General features: G+C 39.4%; 1 protein-coding gene across 1 annotated transcript in view; it reads left to right on the top strand.

The window, feature by feature from the left end:
• DTWD2 (DTW domain containing 2) overlaps window positions 1-20,172 on the top strand; it is a 230,792-nt gene that overhangs the window by 197,785 nt on the left and 12,835 nt on the right. Inside the window, exon 9 of the transcript XR_006714412.1 lies at window positions 12,839-12,991. The gene's annotated coding sequence lies outside the window, so the exon portion shown is untranslated. The remainder of the gene's footprint in view (window positions 1-12,838; window positions 12,992-20,172) is intronic.

Genomic DNA, 20,172 nt, shown 5'->3' with positions numbered 1-20,172 from the left:
GAAGAGGCAAAGGAATGGCTTGGCTGTTGCTAGGTCAGAGCAGACCCCAGCGAGGGCTGTGATTAGAGTATGGTAGAATACTAAACAGGACAAGTGATCTGGAAAGACTACAGAAGAAGGAGAGAAGAGGAAATCAGGATGGATAAGCTGAAGAGCTGGGAGGAATCATGGTCACAGGCAACAGGCTGAGATCAGAGAGGCAAGTTGGTGTCATGGGGTCCTGTCAGCAGATACTGTAAGTCTCGAGTGCAGCGTTAGGACTCTAGATTGTCTGAGGATGGATGAGAGCAAACCCTGGCACTTTATATATCCTTCCCAAATTAGACTGATCTCCAACTCTGTGCCCCAGCCAAGCTCATACACTTATCTGTCTCCATATTTATTTTGTTCTTCTCTTTCATGTATTTATTACTTCCTTTTGAAATTCTATCCAGTTTTCAAAACCCATCTTAATTCTAGCTGTTTCTTTAAGCTTTTCCTGATCACATTGACCACAGATATTTTTCTCTTTGAAATTTACTTTTTCAAGAGTCAAAGGAATGAGCATTTATTTGAGTGTCTATAAGTGCAAAATTAAACATTTTTTTTAATGTTTATTTTTTGAGAGAGAGAGACAGACAGAATGTGAGCAGGGGAGGGGCAGAGAGAGAAGGAGACACAGAATCTGAAGTAGGCTCCAGGCTTTGAGCTTTCAGCATGGAGTCAGACATGGGGCTTGAACTCACCAACAGTGAGATCATGACCTGAGCTGAAGTTGGTCGCTTAACTGACTGAGCCACCAGGCGCCTCAAAATGTGCAAAATTTTTGATTTGAGCTTTCTTTGTCTAATCCTTATTAAAACCTTATATAAAGGGTATCTCTGATTGAAAGATGTGAGGACTGAATCTAGAGACTGATAATACTTTCTGCCTTTTTGAGTTGTAATGATGCATCCATTAGGATTCTGAAAAAACATGAGGAAGTCTTGGCTGCATCTCCTAGGAGATTTTGTGGGCCACATGATGTTCAGCCTATTATGGGACTCAGATAATATCCTGGTATAACTTGACTGAAGAGAAGAAAATATTTGTAATACGTTTATAAGTTAATACCTTACAGTCTTTCCCTGGTATCCTCCCAGGACTGACTCATTGCATCTGCACATACGACCAAATGGTGTAGCAGCAGACCTTCTGAGATAGGATCACCCATGGAGAGAGTGGACAGAGAAGAGGGGGCCCACAGCTAAATACTGCAGTGTCCTCACATCTAGGGGGCATTCACTTGTGTCAGAGGCGAGATTGACTAAAATGAGGGCAGAAAAAGGAGTTTGTTAGGATAGAGATTCATGGTTGCCTTGATAGAAGCCCTTTCTAATGAAATGGAAGACAGTAACTTGATCAGAATATATAGATAATAGCTGTAGAAAGCTTTTCTATGAAGGGAGGAGAGAAATAAGCCAAAGCTGCAGAGAGATATGGATCAAAGGATTATTTGTTGACATGGGAAATAATACAACAGAATTATGATGGAAATGATACAGGGGAGAGTGATAACTCCCTCCCCCCCATTTTTTTTAAAGCAACATGGGGGATTAAAATCCTTGTGTAGGGTTGGGTAGGGGGGATGGAATCCATACACATGGAGGGGTTGACCCTAGATGGGATCAGGGCATCTCAGACGGGGTCAAGGCTACCATTTTCTTTATATTAGGAAAATCAGGGAAGTGTAGGCACAAACTTTTAAATGCATTTGGTAGGAGAAGATAGGTTGTTCTTATCTGATTGCATTCATTTTTTTGTCTCTCTGAAGAATAAGAAGTTTGTTGAAGAGAGGAGAAGGTATGAAGTCGTTAACTCAAATAGTAGGAAGGCAGATTTTCTTGGTAGGTGTGGCAGGATGCTGGTTAATAATGAGAACCCTTTCAAGAATTGTGGACATACATTTAAAGGATGACTTGTTTTAGGTGATCTTTTCCTGAAATATTTAGTTATGTTGAAATAGTCACATGGTATCTAGAGAGTTGGGATTTTCCAAGATTTTGCCAGATACATACAATGCCAGGGGAGGGGGCAAAGGAGGTGTAGCCTTTTCAAGGAAGTTATAAAAGTTTTACACTGTGGAATCTAACCTGGTTAGGGAGGATGGGAGGGTGAACACCATCAGTGGATTGGAAGTCCCTGTAGGGAGGAGAAGTGATTGAAATCAGGCACATTAAAAAGTCCTGTGGAGTGCTAGAGGTAACAGTCAGAGAGAGTGGGTACTTTAAATCACAATTTTGGAGGTGGTGTGATGGCAAGGTTTGGAGCAAGTGGATAAGATATGGAAGAGATTTTTGGAGGGAAGGAAGTTCAGGGACTGATGGTCCAGGGTATAGGAAACTTGGCACACATGGATAATGAGATCGCCAAGAATGTAAAAACAGTATGTTAGGGAAAAACACATTGATCCAGATGTGGTCTTTCCTGAATGAAGGAAAGTGACTGCAAGTTCAGCAGATGACATCAGCAAGTAGCTGGTGATACGGCTGTATGTCTTGAGCTTCAGAGAAGCAAGGAGAGGGGGGAGACAGGCCGTATCTTGGCGTGGTAGGTAGGTAAGGATAAAACATTTTCAACTCAGGGGCTCATGGGCTGTGGGAGAAAAAACAGCCACCACTTGAGAAGGCCTCAGGAGAAGCAATCTTTTTTGAGGCTTAGTCAAGCTGTTGTCAGAGAAAGAAGATGTTAAGGATAAAGGGAGTCTGTGGATAAGTGGCTGTGAATTTCATAGGGTACAGTTGAGGCTGTAGGTGTTTGGGGAAAGAGACATTGAGGACATATTAGAGCATATGCACATACAGTGTAGGAGTAAAAAGCAGAGGGAGGATGAATAATGTAGAGGTTGATTTAAGTTGGAAATATTGGGACACTGGACACTGATCATCCAGTAGGTCAGGGGGTATGGTGGCTTGGGAGAAGGTGAGGTCCTCCTCTGTAGGAAAGTTTTCTGGATAGCTCCTATGGCCATGGTGGCCTGGAGGAGGCTATGATAAGCAAGGTGAGGACATCTGTGTTTTATGCCTTTTAAAACCATTCTGCCTAGAAGAGATAATATAGGTCTTTGACAATGAATGGGAAATGGGAAATACTGCATTTTTTTGCTCCTATGTATACTAGATATATGTACACTAAAATATACCTGTTATGTTCCTTGCCTTCTGTCAGTCATAAAAATGGCACCTGATGTGCCAGCAAAACTGTAGAAATCAATGTGCTCAGCTCCTAGAGACTTGACTAGCAAGGAGTTCTGACTTTTCTTGCCTCCTGCTTCTCCTTTTAACGGTCCTTGGAAAATAGAACTTCTTGCATGAGAGAGTCTGCTCAGTGATCTGCTGTCAGTCACTCTGTAGCTCATGGTGGCTAACCTAAGTGCTACCTGTGCCAGAGCCGACCTCCTCCAGGTCCATTGACTGTTGGCTCTTTCTTTGACCAACCAACCAGCCTTTTCTGTTCCTGTCCACATAGATCCATCCTAAGTGACCTTATAGATTTATAGACTGTAGTGGGAGCCACGGATTCCCCTAATATTCAGGCTTACTGTTCAGTCTTGACCCATGCTGCTGGCCTTCTTTCTGGGAATATTCTTTAAGGATCCCATTATCACACTCTTTATCTGGCTTGAAATCCAATTGGGAACTGTATTCTCACTCTTTTCCACGAACTCAAAAACCCTGGGCTAATCAATGTGTCTGGCTAGGTATCTGTTTTAGTGTCTGCCAATAATCAATAATCTGTTAAGAAACTCCTGAGTAGTCAATGACAGCTGGGAGATTTGTTAGCCTCAAACAGCGGTTCTCAGATTTTGACCTGTTCTGAATTATCTGGAGAGCTGTTTAAATCACAGATTATTGGACCCACCCCCAAGGTTTTCAATTCTGTAGACCTGAGATGGAGCCAGAGAATCGATAAATTCTCAAGTGATATAATGCTGCTGGTCATTGAGTCACAGTTTGAGAACCACTGGACTGGAACATACTGAAGGCGTCTTTGAAATTATATTGCCTAATTTCAGTGCAAAGTTTCAACTATGGCTCGGTCAAAATGTTCATATATTATAAAAGTTAAATAAAAATGGAATCTATATTCTCAATTGTAATCTTAAGAATAGTTACCCTTTCTTTTATCTCTGTATCCTCTATAGTAGCCTTCAGAATCAAAAGAGCAAGGTAAAATCCAAGTTGAAGGGATATGGTTGATGTCCTTGCATATGTGAAATATGGATACATCCAGGGAAATAGTGAATGATTTCGGAGCCTAAGACTTGTGGGAGGGTCAGCCTTTCTCACAGGGAGTTAACATTCATCTAGCCATCAGTCAATCTCATCTCTGGGTGGATTGATCAATCCTACTCCTTTCCTCTTCACAGACAGATGAGGTCAATTTTGTTGAAATGAGGGTTTTGCCCACTGGATAATTTGAGTGAGAACAAATAAAAGCACTTACTATTCTAGCCGATTGAAACAGAAAAAAAAGTTTTTGTTTTAACAAAAGATGACAATTCGAGAAGGGACAAGAGGGCTAAGAAAATAATACACCTGTAATCAGAGCCCATTGTCACACATCCCAGAGAAACAGGAGTGTTGGGGCTGGAGAGGTCACTAGTCACAGTGAGTAGGTAGCATTCGTAGCTTTTCTGTCCTGGAGGAGAACAAAAATAATCATATCACTCTTGTAATTTTTAGACTTCTCATATCTTAAAAGATTCCCCTATTATTTCCTTAGTTGGCTAGATTTAGAGCCAAGTTCTCAATGTAACAGTTTTTATCATTTAAGAATATGCAACCTGTCTTTGATTCCATTGCCCATCACTGGTCATCAGCCTAGTAGACACTAAATCCCACAAAATGGAGTAGAAAACTTTGTAATTATTCTCACTACGTTAAGATTCATACCTGGTTCAGCACGGATGGGATGAAGGGGAGTAGAAAGAGCAGGACACTGAAGTGAGTTGTAGACAGAGGCCCCAAGGGGGCCCTTAAGAACTGGGGGCAGTAGTGGAGAAGGGAGAACAGAAGAGAGAGATGTATGGGAGGGGAAGTTTCAGGGCTCTGAATGCATGTCTTTGAACTTGGTTTTAGTAAATTCTGTAATACACAGTGTTTTCCCACCATGGAAGTACAAGCCGGTGGTTTATGTTTTGGCAAATGAATAGCAACATAGAATTGAACAGTGAGTCATTAACTCGTGAGGGAGAATCCAAACACTTGGTGGGATTTGTTTTTGTGATGCTTCATTCTGTCACAGGAATTAGCTGGGGGGTTACTCTCTCCACTTCATTCCCAGTATCAGTATCTCTAGTGCACATGTGGAATATGGGAATTGACTTCAGTTGCTTTTCTCTTTTTCTTTAGGACTTCCTACTTTCCAATTCTCATTTCCAAAGGCACTTGTTTAGTGGTTTTGAGTTTCTGTTATCAAAACTCTAAGTTCAAAAGGTAGAATCAATGTCACCGCATAATAGTTCACCAACAAGATCCATTTATTTGCAATGCTTAAAAAAGTTCTGACAACTTAGCACGGTTTGAGTTTCGATAAGTGATTGCCTGGCATATCTGATACCCTAGCTGAGGTTTTCATCTTGGCTAATATCTTCCTGAGATTACTTTCCAGTCCATTTACTTGGGCAAGGGCTAAAATGTCCTGAGTTTCTAACCATGTGTTAAGGGTGAATGTGAATATTGAAGTAGAAGGCTAGAAATGTGAGTTTGTTATTCTTGATGTTGTTGTTCTCTAATGTAATTCCTCAGGCTATATATTTAGGAACAAGAGGCAGAGTGCCTTAGATGGTCCCACGATTATCATATCCACCCCTCAGCAGTCATAGAAAGCATGGACAGTAATTCTCCAATGGCATTTGTGCTACAAGTTTTCTTTTACCCCGCATGGCTTTTAGGTGGCTATGCTTGGGGGTCCATTTAAAACTTTGTGAACAACTCTTTTGGCCAAGTGATAGATGGGATGTTTCCATCCAAGTTATGCTATTCATAAGAGGACTAATCACTCTTTATCAAACTTTATGCAAATAAAGCCAAATTGGATTTATTAAGGTGATGAAAGAAAATAGGGACTTTTTAATGGGTAGCAATGCTGTACATTATCTAAATGCAATGCAGATGTAATGATGCATTAGAAATGCCGAGAAAATTTAATCAGTGTAGAAAAAAATATAATGAAATGGTTGTTTAAACACTGTAAAGCTAATGTTAGAGTAATTACTTCCCATCGAGCAAGGCGTGGAGTGCACATTACCCAGGCTCTGTTTGATTAGTCATCCTGGCTGCAACATCTGGCCCTTTGATCCATTTTGAATTTAATAGAATTTCTAAACTTCTAAATTTAAGTTTTAGAATGAATGAATAAATAAAACAACTTCTGTAGGAGCCGGAGTTTTTTACTAGCTCATGACAGATTAAAACCGTGTCCCTGACTCACTTCTCCAGTTCCATTGGCACTGTGTTCCCCTTCTTTATGTGAAAGAGAACACTGAAATCCAGAAGGGCGAACTTCCTTGCTTTGAAGATTAGGTAGCAAATACTTAAAATAATACTTTGGCTTTCTTTGAATGGTCTCTTTTTTGGTGGAAATAGGGGTGGTTTTTAGAACAATTATCTTCTTACCTATTGATAGGAGGGGAATGGAAAGAATGTGTTATAAGAACATATATCTCCTTCCTCTTAATGAAAGTTTACATTTCTTGTTGAAAATTTAGAAAATAAAGGTAATAACCATAAGAAAATAAATATCACCCATTATCATATTCCTCAGAAGTAAATGTTATTAACGTAGTAAACGTTATTTGGGAGGAATTTCATACTAAAAACTGACAGTTAATCTATTCTACTCCTCTAGTCTAATAATTGTATAACTTAACAATTAGCATTGTGGTTAAGAGTGTTAGAAATGGAGTCTGGGTCACCTGTGTCCAAGTGCTGATTTCACCTTGGGCAAATTACTTGTTTTCTTTGTGCCTCATTTTCCCCAATTATAAAATACAGACAGAAATAGTATCTGCGTCATAGCATTGTTGTGAAAATTAAATGAGGTAATTAATATATGCAATGGATTTGAAACAATGCTAAACATGTAATGAGTATTTATAGATGTCAGCTGTTATTACTGCTATTATCATGAATGGTCTCTGATTATAAGAATTGTATTCTCCATGTATTTGTATAATATAACTTTTCCAGTAAGTAATAGCATCTAGCCTTTAGGTCAGTAGATGTTCTTTTACAATATACGTTTCCTACAGCATACATTAGATTCCATTATAAGGACCATAGTTTATTTAACTAGTCTCTGATGGATTTTTGGCTATTGTACAATTTAAAAAAAAATTATAAACAATACTTGCTTAGAATTCATCTTTAGGAATAAAATTACTGGATCAAAATGCATATACATGTGAAAATTTTTGATATGCAGAGTAAAATTGCCCTCTATAAAGATCTAAGCAGGTCCCTTTTCCTCCTCCCTCTCCAAATGCGGATATTCTTAGCTCCTAGGGGGGAAAAATCCAAAACAAAACAGTCTAATGGGTGAAAAGTGGTATGTCATGGTTTCTTTAATTTGCATTAATTTTTTCCTCTGTATCCTGGGATTTTCTCTTCTGTCAATTTCCTATTCATATGCTCTGTTCTTATGTCTTTTGGAGATGTGCTCACTTTGGCAGCACATATACATATATCTTTTGGAGCATTAGTCTTTTAGTTTTTAAATTGTGGCTATTTTTTAGAGCTTACGGAGATTAACTTTTTGCCATATATATTGCAAGTATTTTCTTCAGTCTATGGTTTGCCTTTAATCTTGTTATATGGTTTATATTTTGGTTATATAGACCTTCTAAAAGTTTTCTGTAGTCAAATTACTAATCATTTTTGTTTATTATTTCTAGTTTTGGAGTCAAATTCAGAGAGTTTAGAAAGTACTTACATGCATTTTTAGGTAACATTATTAAGGTTTTATTTTGATGTTTAAAAATTTTAATTTTTAAAATTATTTTATTTATTTTAACATTTTAATCTATCACATCAATTTGAACTGTTTTTGTGTATAGAGTGAGGTGGGAACCCAAGTCGCTCATTCTATCTATCTATCTCTCTAAATTCTTTTCAGTGTAGTTTTAAAATTAAGTTCCTTTACCCATTTGAAACTTTAACTAAAATTTTCTCCATGATATTGGAATTTCAGGTTAAAATTCTGAAAATATTTTTAATATATGCTATTTTATTATCTCTAAATTCTTTTCAGTGTAGTGTTAAAATTAAGTTCCTTTACCCATTTGAAACTTTAACTAAAATTTTCTCCATGATACTGGAATTTCAGGTTAAAATTCTGAGAATATTTTTATATATGCTGTTTGGACACATGAGTAATTATATCACAAAAGTGTACAGCATCTACTACCATGTGAACCATATTCTTTAAAGTTTCATGGCAGAAGAATTTGTGGTTGAGGAAGAGATAGTTTGGGGGACTCTCTTTTAGAAGAAGAATATACAATGGGACACCTAGGTGGCTCAGTTGGTTAAGCATCTGACTCTCGGTTTCGGCTCAGGTAGTGATCTCATGGTTCATGGGATTGAGCCCTGCATTGGGTTCTGCACTGACAGTGCTAAGCCTACTTGGGATTCTCTCTTTCTCTCTGCCCTTCCCCTGAGTGCTCTCTCTGTCTCTCTCTCAGAATAAATAAATAAAGTTAAAAAAAAGTAAAAGTGAGTTTTATACTTGAAAACACACTGTTAGGTACTGATTAGATATGGATGCTTATTTAGAACAAGAGAAAAAAATCAAGGAAAGTAACACATTTAAGAAAAGCTGGCCAATACTCTAAACCTCCCATAATTTGGAAAATAATGCGATACTACTGTTAATAAACTGCACGACCCATTTTGGCTGCGTACTTCTGCTTGCATTTTTATGACAATTTTATAATCTAGCTTTCTATAGAGACAGAGTGAGATACATCAGCTCTTCTGGCATGCTTTGTTTAAGGAGAGCTTTGAGGTGGAAAGAGGACACATAAGTTGGGAAGGCTAGACGGAAATGTGGCCTATGGCACCTGGCACTGTGGAATTGTGTACGTGGTGCAAGAGATGCATGGAGATGACTGTAAACCACATAAATATATCCCACTGATCTCAGACTAAACATATTCCTACCCAGCTTTCCCATGTCGGGATCCCCAAAGTACCTGCAGCAACTTCGGTGGCTTTAGTATATTCAGGGTTGTGCATACACCATTAGAATTTTAGAACTTTTTTATTTCTCCCCAAAGAAATCTTGCACCCCTTATTCATCCTTCTCTGAGTCCCTATCTCGCCATCCCTAGGCAACCACTAATCTACTTTTCAGTGTCTATAGATTTGCCTAATATGGACATTTCATATAAACAGAATCTCAGTGTATGTGGTCTTTTGTGACTAGCTTCTTTTACTTAGCATGCTGTTTTCAAGTTCATGCATGTTCACTTGCTTTTATTGCTTAATAATATTTCATGTTATAGATATGCCACATTTTATTTATCTAATTATCACTTGATGGGTATTTGTATTATTTCTACTTCTTGAACATTACTAATAATACTTCTGTATTTATGTACACATTTTTTTTGTTATATGTTTTTACTTCTCCTAGAAGTGAAAACCTAGAAGTAGAATTGCTGGGTCATAAGGTAACTCCATGTTTAACATTTTGGGGAGCTGCCCATCTGATTTCCAAAGTGGCTGCACTATTTTACATTTTTACTGTGGTGTATGAGAGTTCCGATTTCTCCACATCCTCATCAATTCTTGTTAGGTATATTTTTAAAATTTTATTCTAGTCATCCTAGTGAGTAGGAAATGTTGCCTCAATGTGGTTTTGTTTTGTATTTTCCTGATGGCTAATGTCAATTTTACTTTGTCACAGTTTTCTTGATCCCCAAAATGCCTGCAGAAAAATCTCTACTTTTCCTTCCTTGCCTTTTGCTTTGTGTTCTTTATTTTTTAAAAAATGTTTAAATGTTTATTTTTGAGAGAGAAAGACAGCATAAGCAGAGGACAGGCAGAGATAGAAGGAGACACAGAATCCAAAGCATGCTCCAGGCTCTGAGCTGTCAGCACAGAGCCCATCGCGGGGCTTGAACTCACAAACTGCAAGATCATGACCTGAGCTGAAGTTAGACGCTTAACCGACTCAGCCACCCAGGTGCCCCATCTTTGTGTCCTCTCTCTCTCTATTAGTCCCTAACTCTTGTATTAACCCCTAATATTGGTCGAGTCAGGTTAGAGCACAGAAACCACTCTCGGTATTTCAGTTAGAAGGATTTAATATAAGGAGTTAGAGATTAGAAGGAACAGAAGTTAGGGACTGCCTTTTGTCTATTGATTTCAAGGGTTTAGACTGTGGCTGGAATCCCAAGACCAGGAAACCGCTCCAGCTATGGCTTCTGTTGCTGCCACAGTTGCCTGTGCCACCAAGGAATCCTGAGCTGGCGACACAACCTCAAGTACCCTTGCCCCTTTTGGTCAGCAGCAATAGCAGCAGGTTGATGGCCTTTTCCTCACTCCCAAAACTCTTGCAGTGCGTCTAATTGTAATAACTTAATTGTTTAAGCCCCATCTAAACAAGGGAGTATGTACAAAGGGATGGGAATGAATCCTAAGTGCTCACAGACCATAATCAGCCACTGTTCATTCCTTCCGACCTGATTGAAAGCATTGGTTTATGAATATTCACAGTTTCTCACTCCCCCATCTCCTGAATAGAAAGGATCTTCTGCTGTCAGTGGCAGCAATGGGTCTGGGCTTTGGTTGAAAGTGTAATGGATAGAAATGGGAATCAAAAGGAAGTAAGAAAGGTTAAATTTGCATCAGATTTACATGGGAATGGGTAAAGAGTTAATATTAGAAGAAAGGCTTACTCAGAGAAATCCTGACTAAAGGGGGCAGAAGATCCAGTTTGGGCTGAAGTGGAAGGACTATTTGTTGGGAGGCCCAAAAGTAAGACTGGGAGAGTGGTTGATGCAAGTGCTATGATGTACTGAGAGCTGTCAAACACACAAGGCTGGAAGCGCTGTTGAACATAATGTATAGTAATCCCTTTGGCATTTTGCAAGGGACTAGATTAATGATTTAAATTGCCTTTCAATTTTTTATGGGTTTCAAGTTTAATTTTTTTTTTTTTTTTCTAAATGTGACACCATGGTGGGCCTGGTTGAGAAGCAACACCCTTTATTCTGGATTCATCCTCTTTTTCTGATTATTATTAATGAGTGGCTCACTCTTTATGTGAACTGAACTGAAATTTTCATGGTTGGGGGGAAATCATCCAGATATAAAAATAGCAGAAGTTCAAGTGAGAAATGCTTATAGCTAGCTGGATCTGTCTTCTCTCACACCTGCAGCAGAGGCTACCTGGGAATACCCCACCTCCATAATATCTATGAACTTCTTAGTTGCAATGCAGAAGGAAATGGGGAAGGAAGGAAGAAGACATTTGACTTTCAGTGGAATAACACACATTTTTCCAGACCTATTGAGAAACTGTTCTGTAACTTGTATTTAAAGCCTGTTTTCTGATATTCAAAACATGCTTAAAGGTATTCATTGTGAAGAAGATTTGACACTTCTAAGAATAGACTCAAGAGAAACATTTTCTCTTAGTAGAATAAAATTACTTCAAATTGAAGGGCCTTGAGAGTAGAGTTAATTAGTTATTGTTTAATACAGGGCTTAGTAGAAAGTGGTCTCACCACACTGATAAGCTTCAGAAGAGGCACTGCTTGATTGTATGTTTGTCAAGTGGAACAAAAAAGAGTGAACTTTGTTTTTTTGCTGGGGAAAAATTGATCATAAGGATGCTAGATTCTTTGCCATGGTCTCCTTTTTTGTTTTAGGTATTGGTTCAGGTTCAGTAGCATTCAATCTGACCACAGATCCCTTGGAATTTAGGAGAGAGAAAGATTAAATTAGAATAGATTGCAAGGCAGACATGGTGGGAAACTCTTTTTCCTCTAAGATTCCAGGATTGCACAGAAGAATTTGTGGTGTATCATAAAAGCATTTCTTTTAACAAAGAGATTGAATGTTAGAATCAAGGGCAGTTTCAGAATTTTAGGATTGGAATGGAGTTAGGAACTTATGTAGTCTTGGGGTGCCTCGGTGGCTAAATCGGTTGGGCACCTGACTTTGGCTCAGGTCATAATCTCATGGTTTGTGAGTTGGAGCCCTGCGTTGGGCTCTATGCTGGAAGCTTGGAACCTGGAGCCTGCTTCAGGTTCTGTGTCTCATTCTCTCTCTGACCCCCCACACCCTCCGTGCTCTCTCTTTTTGTCTGTCAAAAATAAATAAATGTAAAAAAAAGAAAAAGAACTTATCTAGTCTTGTTTTCTCATGTTTTGAAGGAGGAAGTTGAAAAGTGCATGAGGATGATAAATTTCTCCAGGTCACGCAAGCTGAATTTTGCCTCTAGTCTATTGGATCTTCTTTTGCCCTGCGATCTATGTACTGACAGGCTATAATTGAGTTTAGTGGTGTGTCCTTTATGTGGAACTAGAACTTCCCATCAGTTAAGGGAAGTAGAGACACTCAGAGCAATGCATATGATCTAGAAGTGTTCACTTTAAGAAAAGATCTAAGTATGTTGCTATCCACACCTGAGCAACAAAGACTGACAATGTGTAGAATCAGAGTGAGGGTTGTGTCTCCGTATTATCTCTCTGTCAGTTACTGAAGCTTGTAGCCCTGTGTTAATTTCTGTCTTATGGAGAGTAGTTTGCAAATTAAGATTTTAAAATACAGTAGTACGCTCTTATCTATAGTTTTGCTTTCTTCAGTTTCAGTTACCGGCAATTGACCACGATCTGGAGGCAGATGGTCCTTTTTCTGATACACGGTCAGAAGGTTGATGCTAGTAACCTAACGCTTCATCACCTCACTTCATCTCATCGCGTAGGCATTTTATCATCTCACACCATCCTACGAGAAAGGTGAGTACAGTACAGTAAGGTATTTTGAAAGAGCAAGAGAGCCCTTCTTCTGTCTCCTTCACATAAGTTGTATTACAACATACTATTGTAATTGTTCTATTTTATCATTAGTTCTATTTTAGTATTATTGTTAATCTCTTACTGCACTTAATTCATTAATTTAACTTTATCATAGGTATGTACCCATAGGAAAAAACACAGCAGATGTAGGGTTCAATAGTATCTGTGGTTCCAGGCCTGCCCTGCGGGTCTTGGAACATATTCCCTGCAGAGAAGGGGAATGTACAATACTCAACTGAGTTGTCTGTTTTTTAGCTTGGCTTTCAGTTCATCATGTTCAAACTTGAAGATATCTGAGTTTTAGAGTCTTGTCACATACAGAGTTTTTGCCCATAAACTTTTTGTTTTCCTAATACGTTGGAGATGGCAGTTGCTTATGTATCAGAGGGCTTCTTGTGCAAAGATATCTCACCACCTGGTCCATTAGTGGTGTCTGAGTGCCATCAATAGAGAACCATTCCTTTGATTTATTAGGCTTTTCTTCATCTGGCCATTTTTGTTTTAAAACTCATATGCCCCTGGAAGGGATAAAGAAAGCAAAAGTGAGTGTGAGAAAACAATTTTCACCTACTTGAGGATATGCCCAGCATTCTGATGTTTGCAATGACAGCCTTCAGGAATTGCGAGATCCTTTTTTTTTCATATATATTTTTTCAGTTTATTTATTTATTTGGAGAGAAAGAGAGATCAAACAGGGGAGCGGCACAGAGAGAGGGAGAGAGAGTCCCAAGCAGGTTACATACTGTCAGCACAGAGCCAGATGTGGGGCTCAAACCCACAAACCATGAGATCATGACCTGAGCCAAAACCAAGAGTTGGAAGTTTAACCAAGTGAGCCACCGGGGGTCCCAGGAATTGCAAGATCCTAAATCATTATCATTTTTATTCTGTCTACTCCTGTTACCAGAACAGGTTCTGGTTCTTAAATTGGATTTTGGGTTTATGTGTGTTCTTTTTTGTTATTATACTCCAGAGCACATATATGTTTCACATGTATTCTTTTGCATATACCAAAATACTGAACAATAAAATTTTAAAAATTCACGTATGCAAGACAAATTTACAAATAGGGGTCATTTCAAATTTTTGTGATTGTCAGTGTTTTAAATAAAGCACTTAAATATCTTGGCCAAAGCACATTATACTTTGAAGGCCAGCATCTGAACAGCAAGCATCTTTGAATTCTTTTTGTTTTCAGTTGATGGTTCTTGCTAAGGTCCAGTCTAACTAGATAGTGCACTGACTTAGTGAAAAGAGTCACAGTTGTTCTGAGGACTTTGGAAATGCTCGATGAAGGTTCTGGACTGGGTATGTGACTACTATTGGCTCTACATCCAAATTGGAACTTGTAGAATTTTCAATATCATAAGAGATCTAATTTAGAGTAGGACTAATAATTTTTTCCCAAACGCTTTGCATGATATTTAGTAGATGTGTAGTCCTGGATCTTAATGTGGTAGAAAATGGAGAACAGGGTTCATCAGAGAAACATAATTAACAGGACACACACACACACACACACACACACACATATGTATGTATGTATAAATATAATTTGTGTGTGTGTGTATGTGTGTGTACAGATAGATATTGAGACAGAGTGGTGGGGGAGAGATTTATTATGAAGAATTGGCTCATGTGATTATGGGGGCTCAGAAGTCCCACCATCTGCCATCTGCAAGATGGAGACTCCGGAAAGCTGGTGTTGTAATTCAGTCTGCATCTGAAGGCCTGAGAACCAGGGAGCTAGTGGTGTAAATCCCAGCCCAAGGACTGAAGACGATGAGATGAGATGTCCCAATTCAAGCAGTGAGGCAGATGAAAAAAGGGGTGAATTTTTCCTTCTCCCTTTTGCTCTATTTAGGCCCTCTGTGGATTGGATAATGCCCGCCCACCTTAGAAAGTACAGTCTCCTTGAGTCCACCTATTGAAATGTTAACCTCATCCTGAAACACCCTCACAGACACACCCAGAAATAATGTTTAATCTGGACACTCTGTGGCCAGTGAGATTGACAGACAAAATTAACCATCACACCTGTTTTATGACTACAGTCTTCCCGTGGACAATTGATACTGGAGTTTTCTGTACATATTGTGTGCTTTCCTATCAAGCAACTAAAGTGAACCTGTCATGAGTACAAGGTATCATATAAAATGGTCCAGTAGTAGTCTTCTACATGGGTGAAGCATTTTACGTCCTTCTGATATGTGTTCTCATGCTTTGTTTTATCGGATCCTCCAACAACCCTGGTAGTTCCATGGCTCAGTTTTTCTTATTCCCATTTTATGGTTGTTTCGACCGAGGTTCAGAGAGGTGAGGTGACCTGCCCAAGGTCACTTGCCCATTAAGTGGCAGAGCTGATCTAGATTACAGATTAAGTCATTGATTCTTAACATAGTTGTCTCTCCCTGTTAATAGCCATACAGACATGCTGTTGCTGGGTTGACTAGTAGACCGTGTGCTCCAGTAGCTGCATTCTCTCAACTTATAAAGGGAAGCAGGGAAAGGAAGAAATGCCACTTAACCCTAATGCTTCTGTAGACGAAGATGCTCCACATCTTATTCTATTTATTTCTTTAAAGTGCCTCATGTAGAACCATGGAGACTTTAGTTTGTGGGAGAAGGTTGTTCTCTTGTTCTTTGTTTTATGGTATTACTCTGCACGGCCACTTAAAGTGGATATGGGCCCAATGGAAAAACTTGGGAGTCTCCCAGCAAGGGGGAGACATGTATTGAAATACAAATAGTCTATCAGAACCACCTTGTTGTGTTTCTGGGTCACCCCCAAAGTCTGGGTTTATACCTATATGCCATATCAGCAAGGAGGTATTATCAACAAGGCCTGATAATTTGTACTTGCTTCTCCCCATTCTCCTTTCTTCTCAGCCCTGATGTATTTTTTTTTAATTTTAATAATTTTTAAAAATTATTTTGAGATAGAGATCATGAGCCTGGGAGGGGCAGAGAGAAGGAGTGAGAGTTCCAAGCAGGCTCCCTGCTGTCAGCTTGAATTCACAAACTGTAGATCATGACCTGAGCTGAAGTCAAGAGTCAGATGCTTAACCTACTGAGCCACCCAGGTGCCCAGCCCTGATATATTCTTAGGTGGGTTTATGTTACTTGGTTTTTCTCAAGGAGTGAACTTATCTCTGGTTCCAGAGACAGCAAATGCTGGGTATATTTGTATATTTGGAAAGGCCCAAACATTACTGTACATTCTTCCTGCAACTGTGTTTTTACACGCAGCTATAGTCAGTATTGTAACACTTCCTAGATCACTGAACTGATCTGTCCTAAGTTTTAACTCCAGGACCTTCTTGTTCCTGGTGGCTGCCTGCTAGGCTGGGCTGGCAGTGCCTTTAGTTTCCACGTAGACCACAGGTGCACTGAATTGTTGCCTTATGTGTTTCCCTGTGTCCAGTCACCAGCTTGTGGTCATCTGTGACAGCTCCCTGAGGAGCAGCTGCTCAGGGCAGATGTTGGTGAGGTTGATACAAATAAAAACAAGAAAAATGAAGCCTTTAAAAAGGGGAATCAGACGTCTCAAAATAAAACCGTTATGTAATCACATATTCTTTTGCTCTCATTGAGGTGGAAATGATAAATGTATGCACATAAAATGAAAACTCTAAGACAAACCAGGAGAATTCAATATAGCCTGTTTCTACAGCTCCCAGGTTTAGGGTGAAAGGCTGCCCTCCCTCCCTTTAAGCATCTATCTCAGGAGACTCATTTTTATTTTTATTTTTTAGTTTATTTATTTATTTATTTATTTATTTTGAGAGAGAAAGAGAGCATGCATGTGCAAGTTGGGACAGGGCAGAGAGAGAAAGACACACACACACACACACACACACACACACACACACAGAGAGAGAGAGAGAGAGAGGGAGAGAGAGAGAGAATCCCAAGCAGGTTTTGTGCTTTCAGCATAGAGCCTGACTCGGGGCTCTAGCACATGAATTGTGAGATCATGACCTGAGCTGAAATCTAAAGTCGGATGCTTAACCAACTGAGCGACCCAGATGCCCCGGGAGACTCATTTTTGTACAGTCATCTCTCTTGTTTTCCCAAAGGTTACCAAAGTTAAATATTGACAGGGAACAGTAGGGAACAGGAGCAAATGGTGTCGCCTGGGTGTCAGTGAACCGCAGAGCACTGCCACACCCAAAGCAGTCAGTGGCTGCTCTATTCTAGCAGACTGTTGGCCTTTACTAATCCAGGCCCTTGTGTATATGTACCACATCTTCTTTATCCATCTGTTGGTCAACGGACATTTGGGTTCTTTACAATGGAATATTACTTGGTGATCAAGAAGAATGAAATCCTGCCATTTGCAACAATGTGGATGGAACTAGAGTATACTATGCTAAGTGAAATAAGTCAGTCAGAGAAAGGTACATATCCTATGATCTCACTCATATGTGGAATTTAAGAAACAAAACAGATGAACATAGGGGAAAGGAAGGAAAAAGATAACAACAGAGAGGGAGGCAAACCATAAGAGACTCTTAAATAGAACAAACTGAAGGTTTCTGGAGTGGCAGTGGGTGGGGGATGGGTTAGATGGGTGGTGGGCATTGAGGAGGGCACTTGTTGGGTTGAGAACTGGGTGTTCTATGTAAGTGATAAATCACTGGGTTCTACTCCGGAAACCATTATTACGCTATATGTTAACTAACTTGGATTTAAATTAAAAAAAAAATCCAGGCCCTGTGTTGCCATACCTTCTGGTTTCAACTCAAATTGGAAATATGGGTTTTAAATGTTGGTGACTAATCGAAATTAAAATTAAAAAAAGAAAAAGAAAATAATATTGAGAGGAGACCAATCAGAACACATCTGTGGGCCAAGATCACTGGTGTGCTACCTCTGTGTTTTGCTTTTCTCAGACTGTAGCCTGAGAAATTACCTTAATAATTTTCTGTGTTTGTGGCACCTGGGTGGCTCAATTGGTTGAGCATCTGATTTTGGCTTAGGTCACGGTCTCACAGTTTTGTGAGTCTGAGCCCCATGTTGGGCTCTGTGCTGATGGTACAGAGGCTGCTTGGAATTCTCTCTCTCCCTCTGTCTCTGCCCCTCCCCTGCTTGTGCTCTCTCTGTCTCTCTCAAAATAAATAAACTTAAATTCCTTTCTCATGTGGCTATGTGACAGTCAGTTGTTGACTGAAAATACCACAGACGTGTAATGTAGGAGGGCCTCTGTACAGCCCTCTGGCCCTTTCCAGCTTATGCTGTTCTTCTCCTTGCCTCTGTGTATAGCCTAATTTTATTTTTTAGCTTTTTCTTGTTTTACTCCTGGTCTCCCCAGATCCCTCTCCCACCGCAGGGTCACTCCTGTAGTTTCCCGGGCTTCAAACCTGGCTGCATTGGAGCCACACTGGGGTATTTCCTGAGTGGCTGGAGTTTTTCATCTCAGCTGGTTCTTTTCCCCCTCTAGGACTCAGTCTCTGACTATTCCAGAACCCAGCACACTTCTCTCAGGGTTGTCTCTTGTGCTCACATGTCTTCATTTCTCCAATGCCTGGGCCTCTATCTCTCCTTTTAATCCATCCTTCTATTTCCTGACTGAAGCTCTCCTGGCTCATGGTCCAAGCATTACAGATGAGACACATTTTTAGTACTGTACATCTAATGTTAGGTCTGTGACTTTGTATATTCATAATTTTTGCATAGGACAGAATTAACAGATTCCAACATTGCAACACCAATGACAGTATCACAGTGTCCCTACATTTAGGTGGCTAAGTGTTGTTAACCCTATATAAATAATTTTATTAAATCCTGAGTAGGTGCAAAGGGATACTACAATATATATGGAGGATATCAAAAGTAACACCATCACACACATATATGAGTCCTGCTCAGTTTAAGATATGGAATTTGTCGGAGGCCCCTGCGTGGCTCAGTCAGTGAAGCATCCAACTCAGTTCATTTCGGCTCAAGTCGTGATCCCACGGTCTGTGAGTTCGAGCCCCGCATTGGGTTCTGTGCTGACCGCTTAGAGCCTGGAGCCTGCTTTGGATCCTCTGTCTCCTCCTCTGTCTGCCCCTCCCTGCCTCTCAAAAATAAGAATAAACATTAAAAAAAAATGCTACAGAAGGTTTCAATACTTTTGAAGGCCCTTGTGTATCCCATCCACCTTTACTGACCTTTCAGAGGAAGCTGATATGCTTAATTTTGTGTCTGTTATTCTTTTTGCTTTGTTTGAATATGTAAAACTTTGTTGTTCAGTGTTGCAGGTTTTGCATTTTATGTACAAGAAATTATGCCATATGTAGTCTTCTTGGCTATAGTTTTGATGAGTTTTGTAGGTTTTGGAGATTTATCTATGTTGATGGGGATACCTGTCATTAATTATTTCCTATTGCTAATACTACTTCTATAGCATTTTATTGATTAAAATTTCTACAGTTGGTCTTCCTATCTACTGGTAGAAATAGGGGAACTGGCTCCCTTTATTTCTCTATTACAAAAGATGTTACTAAGAGTTACTGTATAGGTCACTTGCCATAGCTAGCTAGGAGAGGACTGTATGTAGAGACTTAGGATTGTAGGATATACGCATATACGATACACATGTGTGCAGTAATGCCAAATTGTTTCTCAAAGCAATTGCACAAATTTACACTTCCACCAGCAGTGTGTATACATTTCTGTTGCTTTAAATGTTTGCTAACTTTTGACATTTTTTGGCTTTTTAATCTTTGCCTGTCCCACAGGCCTAAAATAGTATTTTTTTTTTTATGGTTCTAATTTGTGTTTAATGAGGTTCAGGTTGAACATCTTATCAGATGCTTGTGTTTCCTCTTCTTCAAAGCGATTGCTCCTGTCTTTCCCCCCATTTTCCCACTTTTTATGTCTTTCTAGTTAATTTTTGGAGTTCTTTATATATTCTAAATATGGATCCTTGGTCAGTCCTATGTGTTACAGTTTTCTTTCAGTTTATAGCTTGTGTCTTTATTTTCTTTATGGTATCTTTCTGCCTGAAGTTCTTAATTTTAATTTAGTCAAATCCATTAATTTTTTTTATGACTTCTGTGCGCATGTGTGCATGCGCGCGCGCGTGTGTGTGTGTGTGTGCCTTTTGAAAGAAATCCTTCTGGTTTCAAGATCAT

This window comes from Leopardus geoffroyi, chromosome A1, assembly GCF_018350155.1.
Source record: "Leopardus geoffroyi isolate Oge1 chromosome A1, O.geoffroyi_Oge1_pat1.0, whole genome shotgun sequence".
Classification (NCBI taxonomy): Eukaryota; Metazoa; Chordata; class Mammalia; order Carnivora; family Felidae; genus Leopardus; species Leopardus geoffroyi.
This window is presented reverse-complemented; position numbering and strand designations above follow the sequence as displayed.